This window comes from Ailuropoda melanoleuca, chromosome 15 (genome assembly GCF_002007445.2).
Source record: "Ailuropoda melanoleuca isolate Jingjing chromosome 15, ASM200744v2, whole genome shotgun sequence".
NCBI classification, from domain to species: domain Eukaryota; kingdom Metazoa; phylum Chordata; class Mammalia; order Carnivora; family Ursidae; genus Ailuropoda; species Ailuropoda melanoleuca.
The window spans coordinates 86,705,077-86,722,039 of record NC_048232.1 but is presented as its reverse complement, the minus strand read 5'-3'; the positions used below and the strand labels follow the sequence as shown (position 1 = coordinate 86,722,039).

The following is a 16,963-nucleotide window of genomic DNA, read 5'->3' as shown; positions in this document are numbered from 1 at the left end:
CCCCCGCCGGCGGGGCCGCTGGGTTAGCCCACGTCCCTGCGCCGCGTCACGTGTCGCCTCGCCCACCTGAGCGGGGACCCAGTCCGGCCGCCGACTCACACCCTCGGAACCGCGTGGCGTCCCCACGCGAGGCACAGGCGGGTTCCCTCCCGCGGACACCGGGCTTACCTGCCTCCGGCCCCGCGGGCGCCTCACCTGGACTCCGCGGCTTGGCGACTCACCTGGCCCCGCCCCGGAAGTGGCCCCCCGCGCCGGGCCCGCCCCTCGCCCCGCCCCTGCCCGCGCAGGGCAGCTTTTCTGGAGCAGGGACTCCCGGGGGTCACCCGGGTCTCCTGGGGCCGGGACCGGATTGCACAGGTGAGCTCTCCTGGTGGGCGGGGCGGGAGGGGGAGGTGCAGCGAGCTCGGAGCTCTTCTTCATTAGCTCCGAAGGCGCCCCTGAGTCTTGCCTTGTTCAAGCCCCTACTTGGCACAGCACCCACCCCTGGGGCTGACACTGTCCTTGCTGATCCATTTTCCCATTTTAGGGATATGCAAAGTCAGGTGCGGAGCAGGGAGATTTACAAAGAACTGACAGGAAACATTTGATAAAAATCTACCAAAGCGTCTTCTGGGCCAAGTGCTGCCTTCCCGGGACTGCGGTGGGGACCCTACATTGAGCTCAGAAGCACGGAGGACTTCCTGGAGGAGGCAGTGTGACCAAGACTTGGGCTTCTAAAGGATCATTCCGGGACAAGGGCTGCATTTCTGTCCATGGGAGCAGTTACTATCCCTGCCCTGAGGGGACACACCCTCACACCCCAGGGCCTAGTCTACACCCCCTTTTTGCCTACACTGCCTTGGATATCATCCGGCATCCTGCTTCCAGTATGGTCTATACCCTGATGATCCCTCACTTCTATCTCCTGACCAGAGTCCTGCCTCTAAAGGCCCACCTGACATCTCCATGAGTGGCCAGCTCCAGCTCCTCTCCTGGGCTTCCTATCTCATTCTTGGCTGGCGCTGTCCAGACTCTTGGGGTCATCCTTGGCTCCTCGCCAGCTCTCACATCCCATATGTGGTCCCTCAGCAAGCCCCGATGGCTCTTACTTCTAAATAAACGATGGTGTCACCACTTCTCTCCCCCAAGCTGGCCCAAAGAGATCAGGCCACCAGCACCTCTCACGTGGCTCATGTGGCAGCCTCCTCCTGCAGGGCCTCCCTGCTCTGCCCTGGCCCCCCCCTTTTTTTTTTTAAAGATTTTATTTATTTATTTGACAGAGATAGAGACAGCCAGCGAGAGAGGGAACACAAGCAGGGGGAGTAGGAGAGGAAGAAGCAGGCTCCTAGCGGAGGAGCCTGATGTGGGGCTCGATCCCATAACGCCGGGATCACGCCCTGAGCCGAAGGCAGACGCTTAACTGCTGTGCCACCCAGGCGCCCCTACCCTGGCCGCTTTGATCTGCCTCAACACAGCAGCCAGAGGAACCTTTCATTAGACAGACGGTGTGCCCCAGCTCCGGTGCTCCCCCTCCCCCTCTCCCCACTTCCCTTCTGGGGGGAGGAGAGGTGGTAAGGGACAAGCCGCTTTGCATGGGGGTTGGAGCAGCTGCTGGCAGACCGTGTGATGGGCTCTGGGGTGCCCAATAGCCACCGTGCAGCCCCCAGGATCATCCATCAGGCGTCCTGTCCTAACCTCTCCCCACCTCTAGGGGGCGTTCTGACTGCAGAGGCCAGTCAGCATGATATCACCCCTCTTAAAGGGTGTTGCTTGTAAGGTTCTCGAAGTCACTGAGCCTAAGCCCGTCAACACAGGCCTTCTTCATGCCACAGCGAGGAGTTCAGGCCAGTCCAGCTGGAATAGTTGGGGGAAAAGAAATCCTGCTTTCTCCTTTTCTTTCCCCCAACCTAGATGAGGAAATTTGGTGCACTGGAAACACTGAGCCATCCTGCAACCACAAAGAGATACAGGCCAAGAGATCTGAACAGAGACGGCAAGGAATTCAGTCCTTGGTGACATTGAAGAGCCCCTGGATCAAACCTGTCCTGAAGGCCAGCCTTCCTCTGGACTTTCTAGTTTGATACACCAATAAATTCTGTCATTGTTTAAGCTAGTTTAGAGTTTTCTATTTCTTACAACCCAAAGCATCGTCTGATAACACACCCTTATGCCATTTAACCAAACTGCAGAGTTTCTCTCCTGATAGCACTAGTGGACAAAAACCCCAGGGAAGGCCTCTGACTGGCTGAGTCTAAGACGCATAACCGTTCCAGGGGTGAGAAGGGAGTTAGAGCAAGACTTTATCCTCCCCAAAGTTAAGACAGTCAGCTTCCTGCCAGTTTTGCTAATGATAACCCTGAAATAAATGAATATGGATTAGTGTAGACGGGACAAGTGCGACGGGACAAGTGCCCGGCTCTAACCACTGGTTGTTGCCATTTCATGGCAGGCCAGGGCTGCAAGGCTGTTTGCTCCCTGCCTGGCTCAGAGTTGCACCAGCCCCAATCAATGTGAATGAAAGAATGACCCCAGTTTCCTTCTAGCGTTCAAAGAGGGTTCCCACGGCCTCCATGCTGACCTCGGTCTGTACCTTCTAAGTTCTTTCCAGCATATCTCTTACTCAGACAAAAGACCCTGTAGGCAAGGCATCCGCTGATGGGTGCCAAAACTACCCCTCCAGCCACGGGGTCCCCCCTGAGCCTGCAAGTCCCCCAGGTGACTGAGCCCAGGACAATGACCGACCTGACCTGTACCGCCCACCTGCACGGACCCACCGACCTTCGCCCCCCATTTTGCCGATATAAACCTGGACGTCTTTTCGGCTCTTTGGGGACAGTGTTTGAGATGTCAGTGCGCTGTTTCCCCGGCGTCGGCCTCCCTGAAAGAAACCCCTTTCCTGCGTCACTGCCACTCATCTCCCTGCCTTAGGATCTTGTCCGCAGGGAGTGGCCGCGCCTGGTCTGTTTGGGGCCCCCCGAGCCGGGGGCTCTCGCACCCCTGTGCCCCGGGGACATCATCACCCATGCAGTTGCCTTTTTGTGTGCAAAGAATTTGTAATCAACCAGCCTCACCAACCGGCCTGTTCCACTAACACAGGACACCTGCGTATTCTTTATATGTGCCCTCCTTGCTCCTGAAGGACTCCAGGTAGCGAAGAGGGCACTGCGGCACTCGCTTGTCACCCACACGCATGTCTGAGCTTCTGGAAGGAGCAGAAATGGGCGTTTTTTCCACACCAACTACTTTGCTCTCGAAACACGACAATGATGTCAAGGACTTGACTCAAGCCAGCGACTCACACACTTGATCCGGTTCGTCTGTCTCGTGCTTTAGGCTGCTCCTCTTTCCCTTTCTGGGAGGCAAACGTCTTCTTTCAGTATCAATGCAAGATCGGCCTCCCACGGAAGCGGGACAATGTGCAGGTTTTCTGTTTTAAAAAGCAACTTGGGACAGAAGTGAGAGAAAATATCCTCCAGTGGGTGTGCGGCTGGCCCCCTAATTTCGCGGTATTAAGACATGGAAGGGGCATGCCCCCCTCCCCGCATTTGCGTTTGTGAAAATCTCATACAGATTCCACAACTATAGCTTAGTAATAATAAAATATGTACAATAAAGAATAATACAGAACGATTACCGGGGAAACAATGCAGATGTGTTCCGCCATTCATGGTAAAAGGAAAGAGAAACAGAAAGGAACAGCAAACCCCAGGCGGGTCCCGGTTAGGTTCTTTCTTCTGTTTTCCCCAAGTGCGTGTAATCAGCAAGCCACAAGTTACTCATTTCCTTTTGTTGCTGTAACGCCGTGCATTTCAAATGCCTTGCAATAGAGGACAAAGAATAATAATGCGAACCGAAGGAATTACATCTGAATGGCATTATTCCCGGCTTTATTAAATTTGCTCGTACAAATGTTTATGGAGTCGGAGAACTGGCTCTCCCCCAAGAAGCAAATTCCACATTAATAAGCACTGGGGGTTGGAGAGCTTGAAGGAAGGAGGAAATAAAGATCCTTTGGTCCAAGGTCTTCGGCTGCACATTTGTTTTCTCGCAAATTAACTCTTCCTGCCAGCTGCTTGAGCCAAGACTTGCTCTGCTTTGAACCTTATTAAAACCTCGAAACCAGAATTTCCCTGCTGAGTGTGGGCGCGGCAGCTGGACTGAGCCTAAAGGGATCTACTCCTCTCGCTCAGGGGCCGGCCCTGAGACCCAGCGAGGCCAGGGCCTTCCCTGCAGCTGTCAGGCCAGCTCAGGGCAGGTGTCCCACCCACCCTCCTAGCATTTCAGAGCAAATGCATCTGGCTGTTAGCACTCACTGCGAACTGCAGAAAACCCATGTGCACCCCCCACCGTGTTTTCTGGGATCATTTGGACCTAATTATTGAAATCCTTTTGATTTGCAACTGAGCAGGCCACACTCTTGATGCCCTATTTGACATCAGGGTGGGACACTGGCTGGGCCTTTTGGCCCCGGGCACCTTTCACACGCCTCTGTTACACTGGGATTCCCACTCTTCCTAGTCTCTCTGCGCAAGGTGGCCAGACAACGGGTTTACCCAGCCTCCTTGGCAAGGAGTGCCCAGACAGGAACTTAGGCTCCACCATTGTGATGTTCGCGCTTAGGGAGGAACCAGTCCTGGAATGTATTACAGTGGAAAGGGCAGCTGGGCAATGTGTAGTGTAGGGGGTGGGGGAGGCTGCAGTGACTACAAGTACCCGGGGCATGACTGGTATCAATTCTGGTGGCAGCTGTGGGTTCAGTCCAGTGCAACTGGAGCATCTCTTTGCAGTGGGAGCATCCCTGTGCAATGGGAGCACCTCTGTGCAGTGAGAGCATCCCTGTGCAGTGGGAGCATCCCTGTGTAGTGGGAGCATCCCTGAGCAGTGGAACATCTCTGTGCAGTGGGAGCATCCCTGTGCAGTGGGAGCATCTCTGTGCAGTGGGAGCATCCCTGAGCTGTGGGAGCATCTCTGTGCAGTGGGAGCATCCCTGTGCAGTGGGAGCATCCCTGAGCAGTGGGAGCATCCCTGTGCAGTGGGAGCATCCCTGTGCAGTGGGAGCATCTCTGTGCAGTGGGAGCATCCCTGTGCAGTGGGAGCATCCCTGTGCAGTGGGAGTATCTCTGTGATGTGGGAGCATCCCTGTGCAGTGGGAGCATCTCTGTGCAGTGGTACCATCCCTGTGCAGTGGGAGCATCCCTGTGCAGTGGGAGCATCTCTGTGCAGTGGGAGCATCCCTGTGCAGTGGGAGCATCCCTTTGCAGTGGGAGCATCTCTGTGCAGTGGGAACATCTCTGTGCTGTGGGAGCATCTCTGTGCAGTGGGAACATCTCTGTGCAGTGGGAGCATCCCTGTGCAGTGGGAGCATCTCTGTGCAGTGGGAGCATCCCTGTGCAGTGGGAGCATCCCTTTGCAGTGGGAGCATCTCTGTGCAGTGGGAACATCTCTGTGCTGTGGGAGCATCTCTGTGCAGTGGGAACATCTCTGTGCAGTGGGAGCATCCCTGTGCAGTGGGAGCATCTCTGTGCAGTGGGAGCATCCCTGTGCAGTGGGAGCATCCCTTTGCAGTGGGAGCATCTCTGTGCAGTGGGAACATCTCTGTGCTGTGGGAGCATCTCTGTGCAGTGGGAACATCTCTGTGCAGTGGGAGCATCCCTGTGCAGTGGGAGCATCTCTGTGCAGTGGGAGCATCCCTGTGCAGTGGGAGCATCCCTTTGCAGTGGGAGCATCTCTGTGCAGTGGGAACATCTCTGTGCTGTGGGAGCATCTCTGTGCAGTGGGAACATCTCTGTGCAGTGGGAGCATCCCTGTGCAGTGGGAGCATCTCTGTGCAGTGGGAGCATCCCTGTGCAGTGGGAGCATCCCTTTGCAGTGGGAGCATCTCTGTGCAGTGGGAACATCTCTGTGCTGTGGGAGCATCTCTGTGCAGTGGGAACATCTCTGTGCAGTGGGAGCATCCCTGTGCAGTGGGAGCATCTCTGTGCAGTGGGAGCATCCCTGTGCAGTGGGAGCATCCCTTTGCAGTGGGAGCATCTCTGTGCAGTGGGAACATCTCTGTGCTGTGGGAGCATCTCTGTGCAGTGGGAACATCTCTGTGCAGTGGGAGCATCCCTGTGCAGTGGGAGCATCTCTGTGCAGTGGGAGCATCCCTGTGCAGTGGGAGCATCCCTTTGCAGTGGGAGCATCTCTGTGCAGTGGGAACATCTCTGTGCTGTGGGAGCATCTCTGTGCAGTGGGAACATCTCTGTGCAGTGGGAGCATCCCTGTGCAGTGGGAGCATCTCTGTGCAGTGGGAGCATCCCTGTGCAGTGGGAGCATCCCTTTGCAGTGGGAGCATCTCTGTGCAGTGGGAACATCTCTGTGCTGTGGGAGCATCTCTGTGCAGTGGGAACATCTCTGTGCAGTGGGAGCATCCCTGTGCAGTGGGAGCATCTCTGTGCAGTGGGAGCATCCCTGTGCAGTGGGAGCATCCCTTTGCAGTGGGAGCATCTCTGTGCAGTGGGAACATCTCTGTGCTGTGGGAGCATCTCTGTGCAGTGGGAACATCTCTGTGCAGTGGGAGCATCCCTGTGCAGTGGGAGCATCTCTGTGCAGTGGGAGCATCCCTGTGCAGTGGGAGCATCCCTTTGCAGTGGGAGCATCTCTGTGCAGTGGGAACATCTCTGTGCTGTGGGAGCATCTCTGTGCAGTGGGAACATCTCTGTGCAGTGGGAGCATCCCTGTGCAGTGGGAGCATCTCTGTGCAGTGGGAGCATCCCTGTGCAGTGGGAGCATCCCTTTGCAGTGGGAGCATCTCTGTGCAGTGGGAACATCTCTGTGCTGTGGGAGCATCTCTGTGCAGTGGGAACATCTCTGTGCAGTGGGAGCATCCCTGTGCAGTGGGAGCATCTCTGTGCAGTGGGAGCATCCCTGTGCAGTGGGAGCATCCCTTTGCAGTGGGAGCATCTCTGTGCAGTGGGAACATCTCTGTGCTGTGGGAGCATCTCTGTGCAGTGGGAACATCTCTGTGCAGTGGGAGCATCCCTGTGCAGTGGGAGCATCTCTGTGCAGTGGGAGCATCCCTGTGCAGTGGGAGCATCCCTTTGCAGTGGGAGCATCTCTGTGCAGTGGGAACATCTCTGTGCTGTGGGAGCATCTCTGTGCAGTGGGAACATCTCTGTGCAGTGGGAGCATCCCTGTGCAGTGGGAGCATCTCTGTGCAGTGGGAGCATCCCTGTGCAGTGGGAGCATCCCTTTGCAGTGGGAGCATCTCTGTGCAGTGGGAACATCTCTGTGCTGTGGGAGCATCTCTGTGCAGTGGGAACATCTCTGTGCAGTGGGAGCATCCCTGTGCAGTGGGAGCATCTCTGTGCAGTGGGAGCATCCCTGTGCAGTGGGAGCATCCCTTTGCAGTGGGAGCATCTCTGTGCAGTGGGAACATCTCTGTGCTGTGGGAGCATCTCTGTGCAGTGGGAACATCTCTGTGCAGTGGGAGCATCCCTGTGCAGTGGGAGCATCTCTGTGCAGTGGGAGCATCCCTGTGCAGTGGGAGCATCCCTTTGCAGTGGGAGCATCTCTGTGCAGTGGGAACATCTCTGTGCTGTGGGAGCATCTCTGTGCAGTGGGAACATCTCTGTGCAGTGGGAGCATCCCTGTGCAGTGGGAGCATCTCTGTGCAGTGGGAGCATCCCTGTGCAGTGGGAGCATCCCTTTGCAGTGGGAGCATCTCTGTGCAGTGGGAACATCTCTGTGCTGTGGGAGCATCTCTGTGCAGTGGGAACATCTCTGTGCAGTGGGAGCATCCCTGTGCAGTGGGAGCATCTCTGTGCAGTGGGAGCATCCCTGTGCAGTGGGAGCATCCCTTTGCAGTGGGAGCATCTCTGTGCAGTGGGAACATCTCTGTGCTGTGGGAGCATCTCTGTGCAGTGGGAACATCTCTGTGCAGTGGGAGCATCCCTGTGCAGTGGGAGCATCTCTGTGCAGTGGGAGCATCCCTGTGCAGTGGGAGCATCCCTTTGCAGTGGGAGCATCTCTGTGCAGTGGGAACATCTCTGTGCTGTGGGAGCATCTCTGTGCAGTGGGAACATCTCTGTGCAGTGGGAGCATCCCTGTGCAGTGGGAGCATCTCTGTGCAGTGGGAGCATCCCTGTGCAGTGGGAGCATCCCTTTGCAGTGGGAGCATCTCTGTGCAGTGGGAACATCTCTGTGCTGTGGGAGCATCTCTGTGCAGTGGGAACATCTCTGTGCAGTGGGAGCATCCCTGTGCAGTGGGAGCATCTCTGTGCAGTGGGAGCATCCCTGTGCAGTGGGAGCATCCCTTTGCAGTGGGAGCATCTCTGTGCAGTGGGAACATCTCTGTGCTGTGGGAGCATCTCTGTGCAGTGGGAACATCTCTGTGCAGTGGGAGCATCCCTGTGCAGTGGGAGCATCTCTGTGCAGTGGGAGCATCCCTGTGCAGTGGGAGCATCCCTTTGCAGTGGGAGCATCTCTGTGCAGTGGGAACATCTCTGTGCTGTGGGAGCATCTCTGTGCAGTGGGAGCATCTCTGTGCAGTGGGAGCATCCCTGTGCAGTGGGAGCATCTCTGTGCAGTGGGAGCATCCCTGTGCAGTGGGAGCATCCCTGTGCAGTGGGAGCATCTCTGTGCAGTGGGAGCATCCCTGTGCAGTGGGAGCATCCCTTTGCAGTGGGAGCATCTCTGTGCAGTGGGAACATCTCTGTGCTGTGGGAGCATCTCTGTGCAGTGGGAACATCTCTGTGCAGTGGGAGCATCCCTGTGCAGTGGGAGCATCTCTGTGCAGTGGGAGCATCCCTGTGCAGTGGGAGCATCCCTTTGCAGTGGGAGCATCTCTGTGCAGTGGGAACATCTCTGTGCTGTGGGAGCATCTCTGTGCAGTGGGAACATCTCTGTGCAGTGGGAGCATCCCTGTGCAGTGGGAGCATCTCTGTGCAGTGGGAGCATCCCTGTGCAGTGGGAGCATCCCTTTGCAGTGGGAGCATCTCTGTGCAGTGGGAACATCTCTGTGCTGTGGGAGCATCTCTGTGCAGTGGGAACATCTCTGTGCAGTGGGAGCATCCCTGTGCAGTGGGAGCATCTCTGTGCAGTGGGAGCATCCCTGTGCAGTGGGAGCATCCCTTTGCAGTGGGAGCATCTCTGTGCAGTGGGAACATCTCTGTGCTGTGGGAGCATCTCTGTGCAGTGGGAACATCTCTGTGCAGTGGGAGCATCCCTGTGCAGTGGGAGCATCTCTGTGCAGTGGGAGCATCCCTGTGCAGTGGGAGCATCCCTTTGCAGTGGGAGCATCTCTGTGCAGTGGGAACATCTCTGTGCTGTGGGAGCATCTCTGTGCAGTGGGAACATCTCTGTGCAGTGGGAGCATCCCTGTGCAGTGGGAGCATCTCTGTGCAGTGGGAGCATCCCTGTGCAGTGGGAGCATCCCTTTGCAGTGGGAGCATCTCTGTGCAGTGGGAACATCTCTGTGCTGTGGGAGCATCTCTGTGCAGTGGGAACATCTCTGTGCAGTGGGAGCATCCCTGTGCAGTGGGAGCATCTCTGTGCAGTGGGAGCATCCCTGTGCAGTGGGAGCATCCCTTTGCAGTGGGAGCATCTCTGTGCAGTGGGAACATCTCTGTGCTGTGGGAGCATCTCTGTGCAGTGGGAACATCTCTGTGCAGTGGGAGCATCCCTGTGCAGTGGGAGCATCTCTGTGCAGTGGGAGCATCCCTGTGCAGTGGGAGCATCCCTTTGCAGTGGGAGCATCTCTGTGCAGTGGGAACATCTCTGTGCTGTGGGAGCATCTCTGTGCAGTGGGAACATCTCTGTGCAGTGGGAGCATCCCTGTGCAGTGGGAGCATCTCTGTGCAGTGGGAGCATCCCTGTGCAGTGGGAGCATCCCTTTGCAGTGGGAGCATCTCTGTGCAGTGGGAACATCTCTGTGCTGTGGGAGCATCTCTGTGCAGTGGGAACATCTCTGTGCAGTGGGAGCATCCCTGTGCAGTGGGAGCATCTCTGTGCAGTGGGAGCATCCCTGTGCAGTGGGAGCATCCCTTTGCAGTGGGAGCATCTCTGTGCAGTGGGAACATCTCTGTGCTGTGGGAGCATCTCTGTGCAGTGGGAACATCTCTGTGCAGTGGGAGCATCCCTGTGCAGTGGGAGCATCTCTGTGCAGTGGGAGCATCCCTGTGCAGTGGGAGCATCCCTTTGCAGTGGGAGCATCTCTGTGCAGTGGGAACATCTCTGTGCTGTGGGAGCATCTCTGTGCAGTGGGAACATCTCTGTGCAGTGGGAGCATCCCTGTGCAGTGGGAGCATCTCTGTGCAGTGGGAGCATCCCTGTGCAGTGGGAGCATCCCTTTGCAGTGGGAGCATCTCTGTGCAGTGGGAACATCTCTGTGCTGTGGGAGCATCTCTGTGCAGTGGGAACATCTCTGTGCAGTGGGAGCATCCCTGTGCAGTGGGAGCATCTCTGTGCAGTGGGAGCATCCCTGTGCAGTGGGAGCATCCCTTTGCAGTGGGAGCATCTCTGTGCAGTGGGAACATCTCTGTGCTGTGGGAGCATCTCTGTGCAGTGGGAACATCTCTGTGCAGTGGGAGCATCCCTGTGCAGTGGGAGCATCTCTGTGCAGTGGGAGCATCCCTGTGCAGTGGGAGCATCCCTTTGCAGTGGGAGCATCTCTGTGCAGTGGGAACATCTCTGTGCTGTGGGAGCATCTCTGTGCAGTGGGAACATCTCTGTGCAGTGGGAGCATCCCTGTGCAGTGGGAGCATCTCTGTGCAGTGGGAGCATCCCTGTGCAGTGGGAGCATCCCTTTGCAGTGGGAGCATCTCTGTGCAGTGGGAACATCTCTGTGCTGTGGGAGCATCTCTGTGCAGTGGGAACATCTCTGTGCAGTGGGAGCATCCCTGTGCAGTGGGAGCATCTCTGTGCAGTGGGAGCATCCCTGTGCAGTGGGAGCATCCCTTTGCAGTGGGAGCATCTCTGTGCAGTGGGAACATCTCTGTGCTGTGGGAGCATCTCTGTGCAGTGGGAACATCTCTGTGCAGTGGGAGCATCCCTGTGCAGTGGGAGCATCTCTGTGCAGTGGGAGCATCCCTGTGCAGTGGGAGCATCCCTTTGCAGTGGGAGCATCTCTGTGCAGTGGGAACATCTCTGTGCTGTGGGAGCATCTCTGTGCAGTGGGAACATCTCTGTGCAGTGGGAGCATCCCTGTGCAGTGGGAGCATCTCTGTGCAGTGGGAGCATCCCTGTGCAGTGGGAGCATCCCTTTGCAGTGGGAGCATCTCTGTGCAGTGGGAACATCTCTGTGCTGTGGGAGCATCTCTGTGCAGTGGGAGCATCTCTGTGCAGTGGGAACATCTCTGTGCAGTGGGAGCATCCCTGTGCAGTGGGAGCATCTCTGTGCAGTGGGAGCATCCCTGTGCAGTGGGAGCATCCCTTTGCAGTGGGAGCATCTCTGTGCAGTGGGAACATCTCTGTGCTGTGGGAGCATCTCTGTGCAGTGGGAGCATCTCTGTGCAGTGGGAACATCTCTGTGCAGTGGGAGCATCCCTGTGCAGTGGGAGCATCTCTGTGCAGTGGGAGCATCCCTGTGCAGTGGGAGCATCCCTTTGCAGTGGGAGCATCTCTGTGCAGTGGGAACATCTCTGTGCTGTGGGAGCATCTCTGTGCAGTGGGAGCATCTCTGTGCAGTGGGAACATCTCTGTGCAGTGGGAGCATCCCTGTGCAGTGGGAGCATCTCTGTGCAGTGGGAGCATCCCTGTGCAGTGGGAGCATCCCTTTGCAGTGGGAGCATCTCTGTGCAGTGGGAACATCTCTGTGCTGTGGGAGCATCTCTGTGCAGTGGGAGCATCTCTGTGCAGTGGGAACATCTCTGTGCAGTGGGAGCATCTCTTTGCAGTGGGAGCATCCCTGTGCAATGGGAGCACCTCTGTGCAGTGAGAGCATCCCTGTGCAGTGGGAGCATCCCTGTGTAGTGGGAGCATCCCTGAGCAGTGGAACATCTCTGTGCAGTGGGAGCATCCCTGTGCAGTGGGAGCATCCCTGTGCAGTGGGAGTATCTCTGTGATGTGGGAGCATCCCTGTGCAGTGGGAGCATCCCTGTGCAGTGGGAGCATCTCTGTGCAGTGGGAGCATCCCTGTGCAGTGGGAGCATCTCTGTGCAGTGGGAGCATCCCTGTGCAGTGGGAGCATCCCTTTGCCAGTGGGAGCATCTCTGTGCAGTGGGAACATCTCTGTGCTGTGGGAGCATCTCTGTGCAGTGGGAGCATCTCTGTGCAGTGGGAGCATCCCTGTGCAGTGGGAGCATCTTGTGCAATCACTGTATCTCTGTGCGGCTGGGGCATCTCAGCACAGTGGGGGTGTCCCAGTGCAGGGACTGCTGCAGCGGCTATTTTCCCATCAGGTCTGTCCTTTGGGGTGGGTTAGGCACCGTTCCTGGAAGGGAACAGTACCTCAGTTTTGGCTCTCCCACCTCCTGACAACTCTGGGATCTCCCAACATCCTTAAACGAACTCCTTCTGTATAATCAGCCAGAATCCGCTTCGGCTGCTTGCCAATGAGAACCCTGCCTGATTCCACACCCTCCTGTCTTACGTTCCTCTTCCCCCGCCGAACACAGGCTGACATAAATCCCCATAGTGAAAAGAGAAATGTCGGCATGAGAAATTCTTCCTGTGATGATGTGGATGATACTTTACATTTTTATAGCTTTTTACAGCCTGTTAAAGCAGTTCTGAGCTCTAAGCAAACACATCATTCAATGAAGAAAAGCGTTCTTGGGGTAAGACCATCCATTTATTATTAAGCCATTATCACTTTCAGGTCAAAACCCATTAAGTACTTGTCTGCCCAACGCATTGTCATCTGCACGGAGCTGTTTAATCAGGGATGCCGCTGTCTGGGAGCTCACAATCCTACATTCGCATGGACAAGAGCAGAAATATCATCAAGGTCACGGAATTTGATATTTGGAAAACTCTTTGCTACCGATGCCAAAAGCTGAGGATGGAGGACTTGCCTAATGTCACACAGTGAGGTAGCAACCAATGCAGGGTGAGAACCCAGAGTGCCGGGTCTACCCAGAGGGGCTCGCAATACACGTAAACACACAAAACAGCGTATCCCACTCAGCCTTCTCCCCGTTCACGAACCACTTTCCTCTAGAGTATTTGGGAAAGAGGAGTGTATCAGTCAGGTCAAGCCAGGTTATGCCACAGTAACAAACATCCCCCAGTCTCAGGGGCTCCCACACACTTAGGTCTACTCCTCATTCACACCGTATGTCTGCAGCCCCCAAGACGTCACCTTGCAGAGCGGTCCCATCAGGAATGCTGCCAATGACCATGAAGAGGGGAAATGAACTCTGGAAAGTCCTCACCTGGCAGCCCCGAAGGGCCCCACATCCCTTCTGCATAGAACTCATTTGCCAGAGCTGGTCATGTGGCCCCGCCTGGCACAGGGAGACAAAGAAGTGTGGGCTTTACAAGTGCTCAGGAGGCGGAGAGCAGAGGTGAGGTCTTTCTTCTTTTCTTCCCCCTTTCCCCCTTCCGTCCTCCCTCCGTCCCTCCGAACCCTTTCTGAGTGTGGAGTACATTCACACTGCATGGTGTGAGTGGGCAGAACTCTTTTCATCTTGCAAAGCTGAAACCGTCCCCATTAGACTCTAGCACCCCATTCCCCTCCCCAGGCCCCTGGCGCCCGGCTTTCTACTTTTTGTCTCTATGACTCTGACGACTCTAGGGGCTTCATATAACAGAATCCTACAGCCTTTGTCCTTCTGTGCCTGGCGTATTTCACTGAGCAGAACGTCCTCAAGGTTCATCCACGTTGTGGCAGGTGTCAGGATCGCCTTCCTCTGTAGGACTGAACGGTGTTCCGTTGTGCAGATGGGGTACATTTGGTTTGGACACGGGGTTGTTCCCACCTTCAGGCTACTGTGAATCATGCTGCTATCAGCGTGCAGATATCATTTCAAGTCCCCACCTCCAGCCATTCTGGGTTTATACCCGGCAGCCTTTCTTTTAAGTCGTAGGCCAAATACTACTTTCACAGTCAAATGGGCAGTCACAGATGAGTCCGGTCTTTGGAGGCACACACGGCTCTCCCAGCCTTTCTCCCTTATCCTGTGTTCCCCTCCTTCGCTGGGGGCACCCTCGGCTTCAGGAGGCTCCACGACCGGAGGGAACCCCTCCTCTCTCTCCCTCCAGAGCACAGGTCTCCTCCCTCCTGTGATTCCTGGGCCTCTGGCCACCCAGCGCCCAGCGGTTCCTTCCTAAAAGCAGGAGTTAGTCCTTCTAGAGACTGACATCACAGAGAGCAAAGTGGGCACTTCGGAGGACGCCTCGTGGGCCAAGGCCATCCCCACTGAGGTCTCCTGCTAGTGGTGGCTGTGGTGGGGTGCACGCACACACACACCCCAAAGCAAATGTTAACTCTCAGAAGGGGTGCAGGCAGCCAAAGGCACTAGGAAGGCTACAGTGAGACACCCCAGTTTCCCCAAGTGCCACAGTGTGGGCAGAGCTCCCGTGACCGGGCTGGGCTCATGGCCCCATGGTGACCCTCCTCTGACTCCTGGGATGGGCTTGGGGGTCTTGCTGCCTGGGGAACGGACCCATCACCCCCACCAGGGTGCTATGGAGGGTAACATGTCCGCTGAAAACTTGTATGTTGAAGCCCGAACCACCAGGATGACTATACTTGGTGATGGGGGCTCCAAGGGAGTAGCTAAGGCTAACTGAGGGCATCGGGCGGGGCCCTGGCCCCAGTGTCCTGAAGGAGAGACACGGAGGAGCTCTCTGTCCACCACCCGAGGATACAGTGAGAAGGTGACCGTCTCAAGCCAGGAAGAGAGTCCTTAGAGAAACCCAGCAGTGTGGGCCCCCGGATCTCGGGCCTCCAGCCTCCAAAAGTGTGGGAGATGGATGTCTGCTGCTTCAGGCCCCCCGCCTGTGATATCTGTTCCGTGGCCGGACCTGACGAAGGCACAGAGCCTCAGTGAACGCAGGCAGATGCCTTGAACGGCCATTCCTCTACCCCTCTGTTGAGATGGCACTGGGCAGAGGGTCTCTGGGGAGGGCGGAGGGGGCCTCTCTCCCAGAGCCACGTGAGTGTGTGACTGTGAGTGCACGTGCGTGCAGGTGTCCGTAGGCATGTGCGTGTGTATGTGAATGCCTGAGTGCGTGGCTGAGAGCTGAGACAGAATAGCCCAGACCTTGGCGAAGGCGCCCATAGCAAGGCGGGGACAAGCCGGAGAACCTTCCCGCGGCGAGGCCCTGCATCTGGAGCCCAGGGCTGGAGGCGGGCAGGGCGCACACAGCCTGGGGAGGCCACGGAGACGCAGAGAGAAGGAGAGGAGTTTCAGCAGTGGGGGCGAGTGGATGAGTGGCCCTGCCTGCCTCAAGCATTCCCTTCTCTCCCTGAGGCTGTAGTGGCAGCTGGGAGGGTGAGGGGTGGGGGGCCTCCTGTGCCAGGAGGACACCTGAGTCAGCTCCCAGCCCCTGACCAAGAGGTGGCCAGGGGAACCCGGATGGATTCTTCGCACGGAAGATCAGGGGCCTCCCAGGGTCTCAGGATGGCTGCTTCCAGGCACATGGGACGTTGATTCTGGAACTCCTGCAGGGGGGAGGGGAGAATGTTGGCTGTTGTGTGTGCACATGTGGGACCTGTATCCTTGGGAGCACAGGTCCTCGGTGGGATGGGGCAGTGATGAAATCTGAGTGTAACCCTGAGAGGGGCGGTTGCCTCTGCCCCTCCTGGGCAGGACGAGGGCTCGTGGTGTGGCCTTCTCCCACCCACTGGGTCCTGCATCATCTGTCCCTGCTGCCAGGAGCAGCAACGGGCGGCAGCAATCACAGCGGACAGCTTGGCGGGCTGGGCACACCCGCCCACCCGAGGTTTGAAGAGACCGAGGAGCAGACCCCCCGGGGGGGCTTGACTTGAGGCCCCAAAGGGTGTATCCCACTTCTCCAGGTCCCTGCCAGGCCCGTCCAGACCGAGCTCCAGGAAGGCCCAGCCCAGCTACAGGCAGGGCCAGGGGGAAGGAGGGGCTGACCCACGGGGCTAGGGGCTCCTCTGGGGGCAAGGAGGGCAGAGAGTGGCCCTGGACATGCTCGGGATGCTGAGTGAACCCTGGGGACAGACCGGGACCCAGGACAGATCCCAGGGCTGAGTATGCCCGTGGAGTGCTGGGGGAGGAAGCGGGGACCCTGGGGAGGGAGGCCCTCTCTGCAAGCTGCTCAGGGCCAGACCGCAGAGCGAGGCTCCTGAGCAGACTGGGACGTGTTGGCGGTGTGTGCCTGTTCGCCTGTCAAGTTTGGAGGCCGTGCCAGTCCCGCACGCGGGTGTTCCCACCCCCCAGCAGGGAACCCAAGTGTTCGTGGAGTGCTCCATCCTAAAACGAATCCAGGCAGAAATGCCAGTGCCATTTTGAACGGAAGTCTGGGACGACATGAAGGAAACGAGGGGGAGTGTGGAGAGGGGCTAAAAATACTGTAGGATTTCTGTCTACCTTTTCCAAGAAAAGAACCAAGGCTCCCTCTGGCCTGGCCTTCTTTCTTCCAAGGGGCTCCTGTGCCATTCAGCTTATCCAGCAGACACCTGCTGGACAGGGCCTCCCCAAGCCAGGCCCCGGATGTGGGGGCGCAGGTCCCTAGCCACGGGTCCCACGTCCCCATCCCCAAATGCTCAGGCTGGCGGCCACCAGAGCTCTGCAGTGGGACAGAGCCAGAACCGAGCTCTGGCACCGCCACCCTCACAGCTGAGGGACCACCGCCGGCCTCACACCTCTTGGAGCCTGTGCCTTGCCACCTGTGAAATAGGATGGGTGGTAGCAGCCAGCCCCGGGGACGGGGACGGGGACGGGGACGGGAGGGTGACATGCACCTGCTGGCCCAGAGCAAGAGTGTGACGTCCCTGGGAGCCAGGAGAGCTGCTGCGCTAAAATTCTCTCCTGGCCCCCAGAGATGACTTTGCCCACGCCCAGTTCTCCTGCCTCCGGAAGTAGGTGTGTCC

The 16,963-nt window shown here is 57.3% G+C and overlaps 1 protein-coding gene across 1 annotated transcript in view; it reads right to left on the bottom strand.

The window, feature by feature from the left end:
* The window catches only part of ARHGAP8 (Rho GTPase activating protein 8), a 66,241-nt gene extending 62,607 nt beyond the window's left edge, over positions 1-3,634 (bottom strand). The window contains 1 exon segment of the mRNA XM_034643597.1: positions 3,279-3,634. The gene's annotated coding sequence lies outside the window, so the exon portion shown is untranslated.
* Positions 3,635-16,963: the final 13,329 nt, after the last annotated feature.